Source organism: Nuphar pumila, chromosome 17 (genome assembly GCF_984573655.1).
Source record: "Nuphar pumila chromosome 17, dmNupPumi1.hap1.1, whole genome shotgun sequence".
Lineage (NCBI taxonomy): Eukaryota > Viridiplantae > Streptophyta > Magnoliopsida > Nymphaeales > Nymphaeaceae > Nuphar > Nuphar pumila.
The window spans coordinates 23,241,375-23,261,113 of record NC_143265.1 but is presented as its reverse complement, the minus strand read 5'-3'; the positions used below and the strand labels follow the sequence as shown (position 1 = coordinate 23,261,113).

The 19,739-nt window shown below is 45.5% G+C and overlaps 1 long non-coding RNA gene across 1 annotated transcript in view; it reads right to left on the bottom strand.

Moving 5' to 3' along the window:
• Positions 1–16,802, bottom strand: part of LOC149811797 (uncharacterized) — a 32,637-nt gene extending 15,835 nt beyond the window's left edge. Inside the window, exon 1 of the long non-coding RNA XR_016428566.1 lies at positions 16,503–16,802. This is a non-coding gene — a long non-coding RNA (uncharacterized LOC149811797). The remainder of the gene's footprint in view (positions 1–16,502) is intronic.
• Between the last annotated feature and the right edge of the window lie 2,937 nt (positions 16,803–19,739).

The following is a 19,739-nucleotide window of genomic DNA, read 5'->3' as shown; positions in this document are numbered from 1 at the left end:
GTTTATCATTCTTATCTGTAAGAACAAAACACTTACAACCAAAGACTCTTAATCTGCTATAATCAGGCTCCCTTTTATGTAATACTTCAAAAGGAGAGATTTTACCCAAGTTCGTAGATAGTAAACGATTGATAAGGTAAACAGAAGCCAGTGCCGCCTCAGCCCAAAAGTTTTTTGGAATATTTTGATATATGAGAAGAGTTTGGGTGGTTTCAATGATATGCCTATGTTTTCTTTCCGCCAATCCATTTTGTTGAGGAGTTTTAGGACATGACTTTTGATGAACAATACCATTATCCTCAAGGTACATCTTGAATTCGTTGGAGAGATATTCTCATCCGGAATCACTTCTAAATATCTTTAGGTTACAATTAAATTGATTTTTAACCATCACACGAAACCATTTAAAACATGAAAAAACTTCATGCTTATTTCTAAGGAAATATATCCAAGAGTACCTAGAAAAATCATCTACAAAAATTACATAATAGGAGAACCCTCCTTTTGAAACACCCGGTGCCGGTCCCCAAACATCTGAATGAACAATTTCGAAAGATTTAGAAGTAAACATGGATCTTTATTCAAAAGGCATACTTTTCATTTTTTCAAGAATACAATCATTACAGGAGAATGTATTTTTACAAAGATTTTTAGCAAAATGCAAATAAGATAACTTGGTGATGTTGGGATGACCAAGTTTTTTGTGCCAAACATTTATATCCTTATGTCGGGCAACATTACAAAAAAAAAATTAAAAACTTGAAGAGAGTCCATATAATATAAGTCTCCCTTTCTAGAGCCTTCCTCAATCAATTTCTCGGACCGGCGATCCTGTATTAAACATTTATCAGAAGAAAATTTAATATCACATCCATGGTCCGAGAGTTGAGAAACGAAGAGAAGGTTTAAATTTAATTTTGGTATAAATCTAATTTTGGGAATAAAAAAATCTTGAGTTTCAAAATTACCAATACCTTTTATTTCGAGAGAAGTTCCATCCGCAGTAGAAACGAAAGATGGAAAAATATTTTTTGAATAATCGGAAAGAGAATACATGTTTGGGGACATATGAAAAGACGCACCCGAATCCAAAAGCCAGGAAATTTTACCTAGAGGGGAGAAGGTAGACACGGCGGCTCCGGAGGTGGCTCCCTCGAGGAGAGGTTGGAGAGCTTCCACTATTTGGTTTAATGAAAAAGATTCACTTGAAGGTGTCTCCTCCTTTTGCGATTGAGCAGTGGTAGCCATGGCTAGTAATTTCTTCCATTTGGGACATATGGGTTTGATATACCTCGGTTCGTTACAAAAATGGCAAACAATCTTGCTATAATCCTTCTTTCCTCCTTGTCCACTATTTCCTCCTTGATTTTGAGTTTTAAAGTGAGGAGGACGATAAGTTCTTACATTATTTTCGGGTCTAGATACTGCATTGACTCCATTATTGTCTTCGAAGTTGGAGGGAACCGCAAGCACATTTGGCCCTTGCTTACTTATACACATACGGGTTTCTTCACCACTTAATTTGGTGAGAACATCCTCAAGAGAATGAGTAAAAGATGACAAAAGAGAAGACCTTATTTGCTCAAATTTGGGTCTTAGCCCATTCAAAAAAATGAAGAATTGATCTTCTTCTAGTTGTTTGTGACGAAGTTCAATTGCCTCTCCACTCCAGTTTGGTTCAAGCATAGCAAGCTCATCTCAAATGGAAGAAAGATCGGCGAAATATTCCCTAATGGTCATATCACCTTGACAAAGAGTAAGAGCCTTCTTTTGAAGGTAGTATTTATGGGATAAATCCCTTGACGTATACATTTTCTCAAGATAATGTCAAGCTTCCGAAGCTTTCTTAAATTTAATAATGTTGACATTAATCTTAGTTTCAACAGATGAAAAAATTCAAAAAAGAATCTTGAAATTCTTCATTTCCCATTCATTGTGTTTCTTAGAATAATCCTCAAGGGCTTTGGTTCTTTTGTCCCCCTCAAAGATCTTGATTTCACCTTCGTTTATCATGGTGATTTTTTGTTCTGGTTCCAGGATTTTGCCTTGCACATAACTCCTAAGACCTTTCCCTTTAATATAAGCCTCCATGTTCCCGTCCCAAATGTGTAGTTGGAGCCATTTAGTTTAAAACCGAGAGTGAAATAAGACTCTTTTTCACCCATTAGAGAGGAAAGATGTAAGAAAAAATATGTACCACTAAGATTTTTAAGTCTTACTTGTCGCAAAGCCCTTCTAAAATATTGAAGGAAGAGAATCCACCACTTCAATCTTCAAAAATTCAAAGGCACGCTTTTTAAGGCACCAACAAAGCGAAGAATCACACGATCTTCTGTCTTCAACCTTGCTCTGATACCATGTGAAAATGTCTACAAAGAGACAATACGCATACAAGCACCAATACTTTGAAGATGTGCACAAAGGCACTCACACAACACTCAAACAAACGTTCACAAAGGCGTAAAAATAAGCAAACATGCACAAAGGCATGTATCTATTGAAAGAGTGCAATGCATGAGACTCTCAAGCTTGAGAAAACAATGGGGAAACACCCCTATTTATACAAGTGCTAAAGGAACCACCTTGGGGCTCCCAAAGGAGTCGTTGGGAGCCCCCAACGGTCACAATTGTGACTGTTGGGGGGCCCCAACGACTCTATTGGGAGGCCCCCAAGGTGATGACAAAGACATAAAAAAAAGAAAATAGAAAAACGAAATAGAAAAAGAAAGGAAAAAATAAAGAATGAAAATACAAGCATATTCCAAGTGGAATATGCGTAAAACTGGAAATTACAGAAATACCCTTTTCGGGTATTATGATTAAAGAATATATATAGAGAGAGAGAGAGACGTATACATACATATATAATATATGTATATGTATATGTATATGTATCTCTAGATATATAAATATATATATATATATACGTACAATGGGATCTTTGGGTTTAACATTTTTCAAGCCTCTTTTGCTTTATAAGATCCTTCTTTTTAACAAGCCCTTGTTGGCTTTGTATTTGTCCATTGTGGACTTGTTCTTTGCATCTTGTTTGTTAATGTCCATTGTAGGACATTGTGTTTATTTTCGCTTATTTAATTACATGGTATCAGAGCAAAGTTGTGCTCTTGTTTTTATTTCGGATCATATTTGTGTTTCCTTATAAGTTGGCATCTCTCTAGCTTCCTATCTCTAGTTTCACCATGAAAGGTGAACAAAAGATTGACCTCAACTTCAAGCTAAATGGTACCAATTACTTGGTATGGGCATCCGCTATGGAGAACAACCTCAAAAGCAAAAAGCTTTGGGGCTATGTGATGGGCATCATTCCGGAACCTCAACTACAACTCACCAAAATGGAAGGAGGCTTAGAAAAAGCATTAGAAGGAGGAGCACGAATTAAAGCCATTGAACATCATCAATTTTTTATTGAAGATTGAGAGAGTAAGTATGCAAAAATACTTGCGTGGTTTATGAATAACGTGGAGCTAAAAATTTGTGCAAATATTGCCAAATTTCGCAAAGCTAACGAGGCATGGTTCTTCATGAAAGGTATGTACACTCAAAAGGACCTCGCTAGACAATTTTTTCTCCAAGAAAAGATTTGCACCATTAAACAAGGGGACATGAGTGTATGTGACTACTTTAGCTCTCTTAGTCTCTGTAACGCCCCAAAATTTCGACTTGTGATTTCGAAAACCTTATCGAAAAACCTTTCAAAGATTTAAAGTTTAATATTTAAAAACAACAGCGGAAGACATTTAGAAAGGGACACAAGTCAACAATCCTGGGTACGTTAGCTGAAAAACCAATATTAACATGTACAACATTTTAAAGGAATTTAAGAAATAAGGCAATCGATTAAAATCTGCAGTTTATTACAAAATGGGTCTTTTATTCCAAAGTTCAATAAATCTAAGAAAAACTCCAAAAAGTCCCAGAGACAAGCCGCCAGCAGAAAGAAAATGAATCTTGATCCACGTTGCACCACGCCATCGGCCGCCAGTGAAGTCCTACTCCTCTCCTGCCCATGAAATGGGTCAGTTTCATAACAAACTAGTAGGTGCACGAACAGATAAGTAGAATGAAAATAAAACAGGACATTCATGAGATAAGCAATTATGATATTTAAGCAATTAAAGCAGTTGTAGTCTATTCTAGCAAATGTAATAAGTGCAAAGAGAAGCAGTGTAAGTCTCAGTCATCCATATCTATTCATGAATATATTATTTAAGTTCTGATTATTAACTGGCCTGTGGGTACGCACAGACGCGAAACGTAGAAACAGCCGAGACCAATCCGGGGGTTTATTATGTCAGGTGTTTTCATTAACCCGGATGGCTGACTGAGTCCGCTCCTAAGGGGACGGTCAGTGACCAAGAGAGTAAATCCCCAAAGGCATTCGTGGGCCATGGATGCATCCAACTTCTGCAGAAGTGCCTGGGAGTTACCACCTAGGATAATTTATGGTAATCCCAATTCCCCTAACTCCGATGACTGGGGAAAACCGAGTCTTTTGCTCGTGGGGTGGTTGTTAACAACCTGTCCATCGGAGTCTTTGTACCATTCATCCTCTCCCTTGATGAACCGTGAAGATCGAATGGGTACGACGGGGGTTTCTTAACCGTCGTCCCATCCTATATGCTCTGGTCCATTAGACCCACTCGAGCATCTTGCCTGTGAAGGCGAAATGGTCACCATTTTATGTGATCTCAGCATTTTGCTAATAGCATTCATCGAGGTTGCCACAACCTCATCATCCCACCATCGTAACCCACATGGGACGTACTTGTCCAAAAGTACGATCGTACCTTCCTAGAGGTACAACTACGATGGAAGGGCAACATAATGGTATATGATTCTTTTGGTTCCTATATGACATGTTTTGCTTTTCTGAGCAATTGGCCTGTGGAGGCCGATATTACCATATCAAAAATCAGTAAAGTATAGATTTCACCCTTCAATTACCCTCCATGATCTTACATAAAATTCATACCGTACCTGCCTTAAGGTTTGGTTATAATGGCAATTGCAGTGGTTTTGAGTCTCTTCACAAAATCTATCTTAAGTATGCAGTTTCAAAGGAACAAGCATGCATAATAGACAATTATGAGTTAAGTAATTGTACACGTAAACAGGCATGCCAAGTAAACTACTTGATTTTTTTCTAGAATGAGTCTACCCAAAGAATTTACATTATGCAATTTCAAAAGAATCACACAGAGTAAAACATGGATCAACACATACTTCTTCAGATACGCAAATATGCAAAAATAATTATTCTATCTCAGAAGTCTTATTTTATTTAGTTCATATACACTATTCGTGCGACTTTCCCCTACCTCGGGATGTCTTGCAGCTGCGTGCGTCTACGCGTGTAGATGATACGAGGCTCGGGCCGCGGAGCCAGAGCGAGGGTCCGATGCGAGGTCTGCAACAGTGCTATGTTAATAATAATGCGGAGCAAAAGAAAGACAGACCTGCCTAGGGAAAAGAGAGGCAGCAGAGGTGTGCCCCTGCTGGCCGAAAACAGACAAGCGGCGGGGGAACAAGCCCCTGCCTAAACATAGCGTAGCGGCAGGGGCCAACCCCTGCCGACAGCCACCAAGTGGCAGGGGCTGAGCCCCTGCCAACGGCACACAGTGGCAGGGGCTGAGCCCCTGCCGACAGCAAAGGATGGCAGGGGGCCAGCCCCTGCCGGAAGCATAAGGATGGCAGGGGGCCAACCCCTGCCAGAAGCACATGGATGGCAGGGGGCCAGCCCCTGCCGAAAGCACAGGTCGGCAGGGGCCAACCCCTGCCGTCAGCACGAAGTGGCAGGGGCTGAGCCCCCTGCCGACAACACAGGTCGGCAAGGGCCAGCCCTGCCGACAGCACCAGACGGCAGGGGGCCCAACCCCTGCCGAAGGCACAGGTCGGCAGGGGCCAACCCCTGCCGACAGCACGAAGTGGCAGGGGCTGAGCCCCTGCCGACAATACAGGTCGGCAAGGGCCACCCCTGCCGACAGCACCAGACGGCAGGGGGCCCAGCCCCTGCCGAAGGCACAGGTCGGCAGGGGCCAACCCCTGCCAACAGCACGAAGTGGTAGCAAAAAGGGGTGCCGCAGGGGCCACCGGTCCCCTGCCGGCACTCCGGCGATTCGCAGAGGGAGACGGGGACGACAGGGGCCGCGTAGGCCACCTGTCGGGGCCATGGCGACACAGAGAGGCGGTGGGAGGCCGCGGCAGTGGCTGTGAGCCACCTGCCGGCCTCCGGGCGAGGTGACAGGGAGGGGGGTCGCAGGGACCTCAGGTCCCCTGCCGGCACTCCGGCGATCTCCAGCGAGAGAAGGGGACGACAGGGGCTGCGTAAGCCACCTATCGGGGCCCCGATGGTACAGGGAGGCAGTGGGAGGCCTGCGGCAGCGACTGTGAGCCTGCCGGCCTCCCGGCGAGGTGACAAGGAGGGGGGGGGTGAGGAAGAAAAGAGGGAGGAGAAGAGAGGAATGGCGTACCTGGGGGGGGGGGGGGGGTTCCCGGCGTCGGCGGCGGGCGCAGCAGGGAAGGAGACCGGCGCGGGGGAGGAAGCTCGAGAGGGCTGCGAGAGGGAGGCGAGACTCCTCTCGCCCTCCGACCTCTCTCTCTTAAAGGCGAAGGGGGGCACCGGAAGGGGAAACCCCTGGTGGGTTTCCCAAATCCTCCCGCAAGAGAAGGGGGAGAAGGGCGGGGAATGCGGCGCTCGGGACCCTGCGTCGGGTTACGCAAAACCCTAAATTAAAAAGGGGCCCGGGTCGGGTCCGGACCCGACCCGGCCCGGGTCCAAACAGTTTTTTTTTTTTTTTTTTTTAAAAAATGGGAATTTACATCCTACCCCTCTTAAAAGAATTTCGTCCGCGAAATATCTATTACCTTGAAGAATCAAAATACAGGTCAGGATATTTTTCCTTGATATCGTTCTCGGGTTCCCAAGTACATTCGTCAATCCCATGATGCTGCCACCGAACCTTACAAAGGAAATGGTCTTTGATCTAAGCACTTGGTCACAACGGTCGATAATCTCCACTGGTCTTTCTTCGAAAGTCAAGTCCCCTCTAATGTCCACATCATCATAATGAATGATATGCGATGGATCGTGAACATACTTCCTCAACATGGATACGTGAAAAACATTATGGATCTGAGCATACTGCGGAGGTAACGCCACGCGATAAGCTGCTTCTCCAATCCGCTCCAGGATCTCGAACGGTCCGACGTATCTAGGACTCAGCTTTCCCTTTTTCCCGAACCGAAATACGTTCTTCGTCGGAGATACCTTAACAAAAACCATCTCACCAATATCGAAGGTAAGCTCTCGTCGGCGTCTATCTGCATAGCTCTTCTGCCGACTCTGAGCGGTACGGAGTCGTTCCCGAATCATATGCACTTGTTGAGTATAGTGTTGCAAGACTATAGGTGCCTCCAATTTTCGCTCGCCAACCTCGTCCCAGTAAACAGGTGATCGACATGGCCTCCCATACAAAGCTTCGTATGGGGCCATCCCGATGCTCGCATGATAGCTGTTGTTATACGCGAACTCCGCCAAACTGATGTGGGAATTCCACTCTCCCTTCCAGTCCATCATACAGGCTCGAAGCATGTCTTCCAAGGTTTGAATCGTACGCTCCGACTGCCCGTCCGTCTGAGGGTGAAACGCAGTACTAAACTTTAACTTTGTGCCCAACGCCAACTGAAGTTGTCCCCAAAACCTTGAAGTGAATCTAGGATCACGATCGGAGATAATCGAGACTGGAACACCGTGCAATCTCACAATCTCTCTAACATAGAGATCAGCGAGACTATCTAACGATTGGTTGAGACGGATAGGTAGAAAGTGAGCCGACTTGGTGAGTCTATCGACGATCACCCAAATCGCGTCATGCTTTCTCCGCGTCCTCGGAAGACCGACTATAAAGTACATGGTAACATCTTCCCACTTCCATAGAGGGATCTCTATCTGCTGCATGACCCCACCGGGTCTCTGGTGCTCGATCTTGATTTGTTGACACGTTAAACACTTCGAGACATACTCAGCCACGTCTCGCTTCATACTGTTCCACCAATAACTGCATTGCAGGTCCTTGAACATCTTCGTGCTACCCGGGTGAATTGTGTACCTAGACTTGTGGGCTTCCGCAAGAACTTCATCTCGAAGAACCGGGTCATCAGGAACCCAAAGGCGCTCCCTCAACCATATACTTCCATCCTCCTTCAGACGAAAAGGTGTGTCTGCCAATATTGCTTGAGCCTTCAACTTCTCGTAGCGTGCATCCGTTTTCTGTCCATTGATGATCCTCGCAAGCAGCTCAGGTTGAGCAACAAGGTGAGATAAGCCGATTAAACCTTGAGTGATTGCGAAAGGTTCCCATGAGGCTAGGTCTTCGACCAACCTCCATCCAGCAAATAAAGCATTAATCGAAACCTCCGGTGCTTTGCGGCTGAGGGCGTCAGCCACGACGTTCGCCTTTCCTGGGTGGTAGGAGAGGGTGAAGTCGTAATCCTTGAGGAATTCAAGCCAACGTCGTTGTCTCATGTTCAATTCTTTCTGCGAAAATAGGTATTTAAGGCTCTTATGATCGGTGAACGCCTCAAATTGCTCTCCATACAGGTAATGCCTCCATATCTTTAGTGCGAACACCACCGCAGCTAACTCTAAATCATGAGTTGGGTAGTTCTTCTCGTGAATTTTAAGTTGTCGAGAAGCGTAAGCGATCACCTTCCCATTCTGCATCAGCACGGCCCCTAGGCCTGACCCAGAGGCATCGGTATAAATCACGAACCCGCCCTTACCAGAAGGTAAGGTCAAAATAGGAGCACTGGTAAGTCGTTCCTTCAACAACTGAAAACTCGCCTCGCACTTCTCGTCCCATAAGAATTTAGTCTCTTTCTTCAGTAACTTTGTCAGGGGTAACGCAATTTTAGAAAAATCCTGAATGAATCTTCTGTAGTAACCCGCTAGTCCAAGGAAACTCCTGATATCACGCGCGTTCTTTGGTTGCTGCCAACCAAGTACAGCCTCCACCTTTGCAGGGTTCACGGACACTCCTTCTTTAGAAATAACGTGTCCCAGAAACATGACTTCCTCGAGCCAGAATTCACATTTAGAGAACTTGGCATACAACTGTTCCTTTCGCAAGGTTTCTAACACAACGGTTAGGTGCTCTCGATGTTGCTCTCGACTTTCTGAGTACACCAAGATGTCGTCGATGAACACGATCACGAAGGTGTCCAAAAATGGCTTGAACACCCTATTCATCAAGTCCATGAAAGCTGCAGGGGCATTGGTCAGTCCGAACGGCATGACTGTGAACTCGTAATGTCCGTATCTCGTCCGAAAGGCCGTCTTAGGAATATCCTCATTCCTAATTCTGAGTTGATGGTATCCGGACCGAAGATCGATTTTCGAGAAAACCTTGGCCTTCTGCAACTGATCGAACAAGTCTTCGATACGCGGCAATGGGTACTTGTTTTTTATTGTGGCCTGGTTGAGCATTCGATAGTCGATGCACAATCGCAAAGTCCCGTCCTTCTTCTTCACGAAGAGCACAGGAGCTCCCCAGGGAGAAACGCTGGGGCGAATGAATCCCTGATCCAACAACTCCTGCAACTGCTTCTTCAGCTCCTCAAGCTCAGCTGGCGCCATTCTGTAGGGTGCTTTGGAGATTGGTGTCGTACCTGGTAGCAATTCAATACTGAATTCTACCTCGCGAGACGGTGGAAGTCCCGACAGCTCTTTAGGAAAAACGTCGGGGTAATCGCGAACAATATCAAGCTCACTGATGGGAGTGGGCATTGGATCTGACTGGATAACACTAACCAAAAAGGCAGTGCATCCCTTCCGCAAGAAGTTCTGTGCCTTAAGTGCCGAGATCATCCGGCTTGCTCGAACAGGTCTGGGAATTCTGAATTCTACTCTCGAAGAGCCTGGAGGTGATAAAATGATCTTGCCATCACGGCAAAAGATCTTGGCATGATACTTGTGCAACCAATCCATGCCTAGGATGACGTCAAATTCAGTCATCTCCAGCAGGATAGCACAAGCAGGCAAGTGCCGCTCTGCCACAACTACGTCCAATTCGGGTATGTAAGTGGTGCAAACTGTGTTCTTCCCAACGGGGTTATACACATCTAAAGCATTATCAAGTGTTTTTACCGTTATATGCAATTGTTTTACGAATCTTTCTGACACAAACGAGTGCGTAGCACCACAATCAAAGAGTGCAAAAGCTGCTTGATCAGCAACAAGAATGGTAACTTGAACGAGATCCCCTTTGGTCAATTGATCGACCGTGGCTGCATAAACTCGACCCGTCTCTCTGTCACTGCTTGGTTGTGCTCGCTGTTGTTGCTGATGAGGTGGTCGAGGAGGCTGAGATACGTTGCCGGTTCGCTTGAGGTCATCTGCTGCTTTCTTCCGGCAGTCGCGTATGAAATGGCCCATCTTGCCACAGTACAGGCATCCGCCAGTGTCCCGCGGACAAGATTGTCCCACATGAGGCATCTTGCACCTGGGGCAAATATCACTCGACGGTTGCCTGGGTGGTGGAGGGCCTTGTTGTCGCTGGCGTTTTGCTGGAGGAAACTGTTTCTTCCCTGCTTCAGTCTTCTCTGGAAAAGGTGGTCGCTGCCCTGGGCCGCCGGAAAAGGTCTTCTTCTGCTCACCACCTGACGCGGTTGACTTCTTGGCTTGCACACTTTTTGAACGCTCCCAATCCTCGTTCAGTAGGGTGGCTGCCGCTACTGCCGCTGAAAAAGTTGTGGGCATACTGGTGAGAACCCTATGCCTGAGTCCTTCCTTCAGTCCGCGAATAAACTTCTCGGCCCGCTCATGATCATCCTCGAATAGGTGAGGACAATAGCGCTCCAACCGTTGAAATTTGGCGATATAATCGTTCAAACTTAAGCTTCCTTGGCACAGCTCCAGAAATTCCACCTTCTTCTTTTCCCTCGCATGAGGAGGGAAATAGTTTCCGAGAAAAACCCTTCGGAAGGCCTCCCACGGAATCACCTCAGCACCCGGAAACTGCACCTCCCGCGTAGTGTCCCACCATTCGCGAGCGTCGTCCTTCAAACGAAAGGACCCGAACATTGTCTTCTTATCATCAGGAACGGACAACACTTGGAACACCCGTTCCACCTCTTTAACCCAACTCTCCGCCAAGTCAGGATCAACCTTGCCAGAGAAAGTAGGAGGGTCTAGCTTCAGAAATTTTTCATATGTGGCGGTTGGTGCATTCCCAGCAAGGGAACCCGGATCCTGATGGGGGCGACCCTGGTTACGAATCGCCTCAGCTAAGGAGTTGAGGGTATCCATCATGAATCCCCTCTGTTCACGCAACTCATCGGCCATGCTGTGGCTTGAGTTTCCCGCCATCCTTAAAAAGCAACCAAGATTAAAGTCAAAAATACTGAAGACGTATCAGTAGGCATAAGTATAGAAACAAAGGCAATTACATAAATCTTTATTCCGAGAGTCAAATATTTAGAATCCAGCTGTGTTGGTACATAAGCAAAAGTTATATTCCGCAGTTATAAATGAGTTCACAGACTCCAACAACACTGGGTGCGTGCTACCTCCCCTTAGGGACGACTAGAATACTTCCTAAGATATTCTCTTCTATTGCCTGTGCGCCTGAATCTGCGCTTAGGGGTGAAGGGAAGTGGCTCATCGTAGGAGGGCTCCTGCCCGTAAAGAGGTGTCGCCGGAGTATATTCCGGTGAGCCAAGACTATAATCTGAAGAATCCGTCGCAGGTGTATATGTGGGTGATACACCGCCCACTGGGTCTGCCGGAGGTGGCGGTTGCTCGCCGGCAGTCGAAATTGCGATCTTGTCGTCATGCTTGGCCTTGTGGAGGCAAGCATCCACGGTGTGCCCAGTTTCTCCGCAGAAACCACACTCCTCTGTTAACTCAGGGGGAACAAAATCTCCCAATGACTCCTGTGGTGTCTGATGGTGCACCTGAATGTGTGAAGGCGCGAAATCACCTTCTCGAGCATGCACTTCAGCCCACGCTGCTGCCAAGGGTATCTGGTAGGCGATCGGTAGTGCGAAGCCTTGCTCATCCGTAAAAATGGGTAGAGGAGGGCGGTTAGCCCAGTAACCAGCCCCGAACATCTCACGTCCGCCCCTCCCCCTTACGGAACGACCACGTACACTACGCGTGCTCCTACCGCGAATACCATTAAAACCAGTAACTGGATCCATATATCCAACGGTACTACGAATAAGACAAGAATATCATTTAGTCTAAACATGCTATGAAATATCAAAGGTTTACTTACAGCGCGATGGGATGTTCAATAGTCAAGATTCACTTCTTTCTAACCTGGCTCTGATACCAAGTTGTAACGCCCCAAAATTTCGACTTGTGATTTCGAAAACCTTTCAAAGATTTAAAGTTTAATATTTAAAAACAACAGCGGAAGACATTTAGAAAGGGACACAAGTCAACAATCCTGGGTACGTTAGCTAAAAAACCAATATTCACATGTACAACATTTTAAAGGAATTTAAGAAATAAGGCAATCGATTAAAATCTGCAGTTTATTACAAAATGGGTCTTTTATTCCAAAGTTCAATAAATCTAAGAAAAACTCCAAAAAGTCCCAGAGCCAAGCCGCCAGCAGAAAGAAAATGAATCTTGATCCACGTTGCACCACGTCATCGGCCGCCAGTGAAGTCCTACTCCTCTCCTGCCCATGAAATGGGTCAGTTTCATAACAAACTAGTAGGTGCACGAACAGATAAGTAGAATGAAAATAAAATAGGACATTCATGAGATAAGCAATTATGATATTTAAGCAATTAAAGCAGTTGTAGTCTATTCTAGCAAATGTAATAAGTGCAAAGAGAAGCAGTGTAAGTCTCAGTCATCCATATCTATTCATGAATATATTATTTAAGTTCTGATTATTAACTGGCCTGTGGGTACGCACAGACGCGAAACGTAGAAACAGCCGAGACCAATCCGGGAGTTTATTATGTCAGGTGTTTTCATTAACCCGGATGGCTGACTGAGTCCGCTCCTAAGGGGACGGTCAGTGACCAAGAGAGTAAATCCCCAAAGGCATTCGTGGCCCATGGATGCATCCAACTTCTGCAGAAGTGCCTGGGAGTTACCACCTAGGATAATTTATGGTAATCCCAATTCCCCTAACTCCGATGACTGGGGAAAACCGAGTCTTTTGCTCGTGGGGTGGTTGTTAACAACCTGTTCATCGGAGTCTTTGTACCATCCATCCTCTCCCTTGATGAACCGTGAAGATCGGATGGGTACGACGGGGGTTTCTTAACCGTCGTCCCATCCTATATGCTCTGGTCCATTAGACCCACTCGAGCATCTTGCCTGTGAAGGCGAAATGGTCACCATTTTATGTGATCTCAGCATTTTGCTAATAACATTCATCGAGGTTGCCACAACCTCATCATCCCACCATCGTAACCCACATGGGACGTACTTGTCCAAAAGTACGATCGTACCTTCCTAGAGGTACAACTACGATGGAAGGGCAACATAATGGTATATGATTCTTTTGGTTCCTATATGACATGTTTTGCTTTTCTGAGCAATTGGCCTGTGGAGGCCGATATTACCATATCAAAAATCAGTAAAGTATAGATTTCACCCTTAAATTACCCTCCATGATCTTACATAAAATTCATACCGTACCTGCCTTAAGGTTTGGTTATAATGGCAATTGCAGTGGTTTTGAGTCTCTTCACAAAATCTATCTTAAGTATGCAGTTTCAAAGGAACAAGCATGCATAATAGACAATTATGAGTTAAGTAATTGTACACGTAAACAGGCATGCCAAGTAAACTACTTGATTTTTTTCTAGAATGAGTCTACCCAAAGAATTTACATTATGCAATTTCAAAAGAATCACAAGAGTAAAACATAGATCAACACATACTTCTTCAGATACGCAAATATGCAAAAATAATTATTCTATCTCAGAAGTCTTATTTTATTTAGTTCATATACAATATTCGTGCGACTTTCCCCTACCTCGGGATGTCTTGCAGCTGCGTGCGTCTACGCGTGTAGATGATACGAGGCTCGGGCCGCGGAGCCAGAGCGAGGGTCCGATGCGAGGTCTGCAACAGTGCTATGTTAATAATAATGCGGAGCAAAAGAAAGACAGACCTGCCTAGGGAAAAGAGAGGCAGCAGAGGTGTGCCCCTGCTGGCCGAAAACAGACAAGCGGCGGGGGAACAAGCCCCTGCCTAAACATAGCGTAGCGGCAGGGGCCAACCCCTGCCGACAGCCACCAAGTGGCAGGGGCTGAGCCCCTGCCGACAGTAAAGGATGGCAGGGGGCCAGCCCCTGCCGGAAGCATAAGGATGGCAGGGGGCCAACCCCTGCCAGAAGCACATGGATGGCAGGGGGCCAGCCCCTGCCGAAAGCACAGGTCGGCAGGGGCCAACCCCTGCCGTTAGCACGAAGTGGCAGGGGCTGAGCCCCCTGCCGACAACACAGGTCGGCAAGGGCCAGCCCTGCCGACAGCACCAGACGGCAGGGGGCCCAACCCCTGCCGAAGGCACAGGTCGGCAGGGGCCAACCCCTGCCGACAGCACGAAGTGGCAGGGGCTGAGCCCCTGCCGACAATACAGGTCGGCAAGGGCCACCCCTGCCGACAGCACCAGACGGCAGGGGGCCCAGCCCCTGCCGAAGGCACAGGTCGGCAGGGGCCAACCCCTGCCGACAGCACGAAGTGGTAGCAAAAAGGGGTGCCGCAGGGGCCACCGGTCCCCTGCCGGCACTCCGGCGATTCGCAGAGGGAGACGGGGACGACAGGGGCCGCGTAGGCCACCTGTCGGGGCCATGGCGACACAGAGAGGCGGTGGGAGGCCGCGGCAGTGGCTGTGAGCCACCTGCCGGCCTCCCGGCGAGGTGACAGGGAGGGGGGTCGCAGGGACCTCAGGTCCCCTGCCGGCACTCCGGCGATCCCCAGCGAGAGAAGGGGACGACAGGGGCTGCGTAAGCCACCTATCGGGGCCCCGATGGTACAGGGAGGCAGTGGGAGGCATGCGGCAGCGACTGTGAGCCTGCCGGCCTCCCGGCGAGGTGACAAGGAGGGGGGGGGGGGGTGAGGAAGAAAAGAGGGAGGAGAAGAGAGGAACGGCGTACCTGGGGGGGGTGGTTCCCGGCGTCGGCGGCGGGCGCAGCAGGGAAGGAGACCGGCGCGGTGGAGGAAGCTCGAGAGGGCTGCGAGAGGGAGGCGAGACTCCTCTCGCCCTCCGACCTCTCTCTCTTAAAGGCGAAGGGGGGCACCGGAAGGGGAAACCCCTGGTGGGTTTCCCAAATCCTCCCGCAAGAGAAGGGGGAGAAGGGGGGGGGAGTGCGGCGCTCGGGACCCTGCGTCGGGTTACGCAAAACCCTAAATTAAAAAGGGGCCCGGGTCGGGTCCGGACCCGACCCGGCCCGGGTCCAAACAGTTTTTTTTTTTTTTTTAAATGGGATTTTACAGTCTCTTATGGGATGAGGTATCCCTCCTAGAACCCAAATGGGTTGGGTAGATAGTGAGGATGTTGAACTTAGAAGGCAACAAATGAAAAAAGAACACTTCATTCTTTTTATTTTGTTTATCACTACACTACAAGCCATTGAGCATTCAATATTTATGTCACCAATCACGAACTAATTTGTCCACTATAACCAGTCCCTCAAAAGAACCCTTCATTCTTTTTAAATCTTTCATTCACGGTAGACATGCGCAGTATTGGAATGTTCAAATACCATTGGGAACCCATGTGAGCCATCGAAAGAAAAGGGAAGTAGCTATTACGACCATCAGGTCACCACAAAAACTTCCCCTAATTTTGTACCATTCACAAAAGCTCCATCATGCGCTCCACCTTAACTCTCTCTGTTCACAGTTCCCATCTGATTATGCACTATCACTATACAATCACCTGGGCGTTCAGGATTGATCAATCATGAGATTCCATAATTGCAATCTCATTCAGGAAAAAAAGGAGAAAAAAAAAACAATTATACAACCCAACCTTTACTGCTTAATAAGTAAGCTCTTTTCTGATTTAGAAACCAACAGGGCATTGAATTTCTCATTGAACTTGATCAATAACGACAATTCTAGCATCATGGTTTCGCCCGTGACAAACCAACTTCGCATAAATACAGTTTCTTGAAAGTTGAAACTGACAATATATCTGTTATTTTTTCTAGCTACATCTCATTCACGCAAAAATCATTACTTTTTGCATTGAGGTGATTCATATATAATTCGATCCATCATTAAATACAAGAAGTGTGATTCCACTTTCAAAAAATCAATTGCCAAAAAGAAAATCATCAGCAATAACCATTTAGTAGAAACATGAGTTTCTCGCGACACAATAGAATCAATTACGACAACTCAAACGACAAAACATCATAAATTCCTCCCCACAAAGAGAAATTACGAACCAACAGAAAAAGTTAATCAGAACTGGGGGGAAGGTGAGAGGGAAGACGGATGAATACCTACGGCAACATCCGTTAAAGGAGCAGCAATGACGAGTCCTCCTGCAGACGGTGCCTGGCCACTGCAGAGAGAGAACGAAATAGTCCAATTCTCTCCATCCCCACGAGGCAAGAGACGTCGATATCGACAGCAGCAGTGAAAGCACCAAGAGAGAGATGGATCCCCTTCTCCGACAAGCCATAGAAGGAAGAGCTCTCTCTCTCTCTCTCTCTCTCTCTCTCTCTCTCTCTCTCTCTCCAAGAGCACCGTAGGGGGATGCGTATTCTATGGGGCAGGAATCTTGCAAAAGGATATCCTCCAAGGTTTTGCCTAAAAAAGTACAAAACTATTAAGGCCCTATCTGGATGACGCCGAAAATAAAACCAAGTTAAAGACTGAAAAATGGGTTAGGTAATAGGTACCCACTTTTTTATCATTTTGTAAACTTTACATTTTTCAGCCAGCCATCAGCTGGAAACTGGCTGGATGGTTGCCCATGCCGGATGGAATCAGCCTGGCCATTTTTTGGCCAGGGGTCGGAAAATAGCGAACATTTTTTCCACATTCTTTTTTATCCTGTAAAACTTTTCATGTCTAACCATTTTCGACAGGTGATTCCGACCAGCCACCTGCTGAAAAATAACTGAGCTAATGCATTGCCACCCATGCTGGACCACTAGCGGTTGGCCAGAAAGTGGCCAAACCTTTTTTTCTTTTCTTTTTTAGTTTTTTTTATTTTTGGTCAACCAAAAACAAAACTTCGTTTTTTTGTTATCAAAACAAACAACTAACCAGGGTTTTGGTAAACTAAGTTTGCCAAAAACCTGGTTCTAGGTAAAACCTAGGTTTTTAGAGACTCAGGTCTTGCTTTCTGTCATCCAAACGGGACCTAATAGAAAAAGAATTTCTATCACCATACAGAAACACATGAGAAGTAACGCATCAATACCTCGATAGACTCTTAAAGAACATCAAAACAAAACTTTTGAAATCGGATATCAGGACCTTTTGGACAAAGATAATAGTTAGTCGTGGCCTTCTTTTGATACTAGGTTGGTATCGGATGTGTGTCTTGACCAATGTTATCAGTATCTGCCTGCATCGGCCGATACGCTTTGTATCAGAAGAAAATCGATAGGCTGTAAGCTTGAATCGGCTATTTTTTAATAATATAAAAATACCAACAAATATTATTTTAAAATTATTTTTATAATTTTAACATGTGCTATGTTATGATTGACACGTAATAATTTTTTTTATTTTTGGGCTGATACTGAACGATTCACTTGAGTATCGGTGGTATCGACCAATACATCTGAATCAGTGGCCAAACCATTCAGGGCCGATACCAATGCTGACAACATTGGTTTGACCATGTTATCATAGATAAATGCATGGGCAGATTGTGAATGTCATCAAGTTGTCAAGACATCCACTACACCCAAACCGTGCCACAGAAACTTCTCATAATTTAGAAAAAGTTTTCAGACACCTAAGACTAGCTCGGTTAAAATTTCAAGGTCAAAGGGTTCATATTATGGGAGAAACGATTAAGAAAGTCGCGAGTTTTTTATGGGATTTTTTTTTAGGTTGGCACTCTAGGAAATCTGTGTTTTATCGGTGCACCCGGGCCAATGTAAAACAAGGTTTACTGACGTAGATTTCCTGTTGCGTCAAAAAAAAAGACTTACACTGGCATAGAAAACCCCAACCCCAGTGAAAATAATCTTTTCTGGAGCAGCTTCCATTTGCAGGCTTCCTCCATTTTCCTTTCCGTTCTCTCCCAAAAAAAACTCTTTCTTTTCAGATCCCTCCCATTCAGTGCCGGACCTGTAAAGAGGCCAATGAGGCTTGGGCCCCTGGGCCAAAAAAAAAATTTAGGAGCTCATTTTTAAGGCTCGAGCTCTCCATAAAAATTTTAGGGGCCCCTTTAATTGTTATTTTGATTCTTTAAAAAAAAATCGGAGGCGCTGCCCCCAAACTCCTACTATTAATAGGGAGCCATTTTTTTCATCTTCCTCAGGCCCCATAAAACACAGGTACGGCTCTGCTCCCATTGGATGCCTCAGGTCGCTGACACCCTCCACCTCCTACAAGGTCCTCCCAAAAACCCCCGTCTCTCTCGTTTTCCCTCTTCTTCCCTCTCATTTACCTTTCTCTCTCCCTCATTTTTCTTATATATAGTTGTATCCCAGTACCCCATGTCTATTTGAATTGTTGTGTTGTACCCTTTATAACATTGTGAATTTGTCATAACTTTCCTACGTAAATTAAAAATATGCAAATCTCAATCAAATCATATTACGTGTAATCTATTGTTTTTTAATTTAATGTGTTTTTTATATTTTTTTAACTTATTTCTTTTGTACTTTCTAATTTATAGAAAGTAAGGCTAACCTTTTGTGATATTTTTTTGGTATGATGCAGCATGCGTTTATTCTGGTGAAGGTTTTGGCAAATAGGTTGAAGTGGGCCATTCAAAAAATCATCGATGATTCACATAGAGACTTCACTAAGGGTAAGTGATTTCAAGAACCCTCAATATTGGCAGGGGAGCTGATGCATAGCTTGGCATGCTCAGGTTTGTCAACCTTTATGTTAAAAGTCTACTTTTTCGAAGCATTTGATTCAATTTTGCATGATTTCTTGTTTCATAATTTCAAAGAGATGGGTTTCTAAAGCTGGTAGATTTATTGGAATAGGGAGCTGATCAGGAATGGGTTGGTGGTGGTTCATTGATGAATTCTTTTCTATTCATCATGGTTTGAGGCAGGGTTGTCCTTTGTCTCCCATGTTGTTACACCCTTCAGATTTTTTTATGTGGACAGTTCAGAAGTGAGATCGGTTAGGAGGTTTGGGTTTGCAAGAGACAGGTATTATAATCAGAGCCCAGCAGACTCGAAAGGATCGAACATGCGGTTTCTAAGTTATGGGACCTCCGAGTCACGTGTCTAGGTGCAGAATTCGGTTGAGGCGATACCAGGGAAAACAATGGCCAAACGACTAGCATGGGAAGTGTGGTTTGGACCCAATAAGTGGTTCAACTTGGGTTTTAGGTTCAGAACTGATAAGACCTGGTTTAGGGGTTCTAGAGTGACCTAAGAACTTGTGTAAGAGTTTGATATATGTTCTAGTGATCAAAGATATCAGGCTGGGTCATGGAAGTGGTTGGTGAAGTCGAATGGTCGAAACTATGCGGTTTTCTTAATCAACAAGATGCAATTTTGGGTTTTCAATCTTGGAAACTAGGAAGGGGC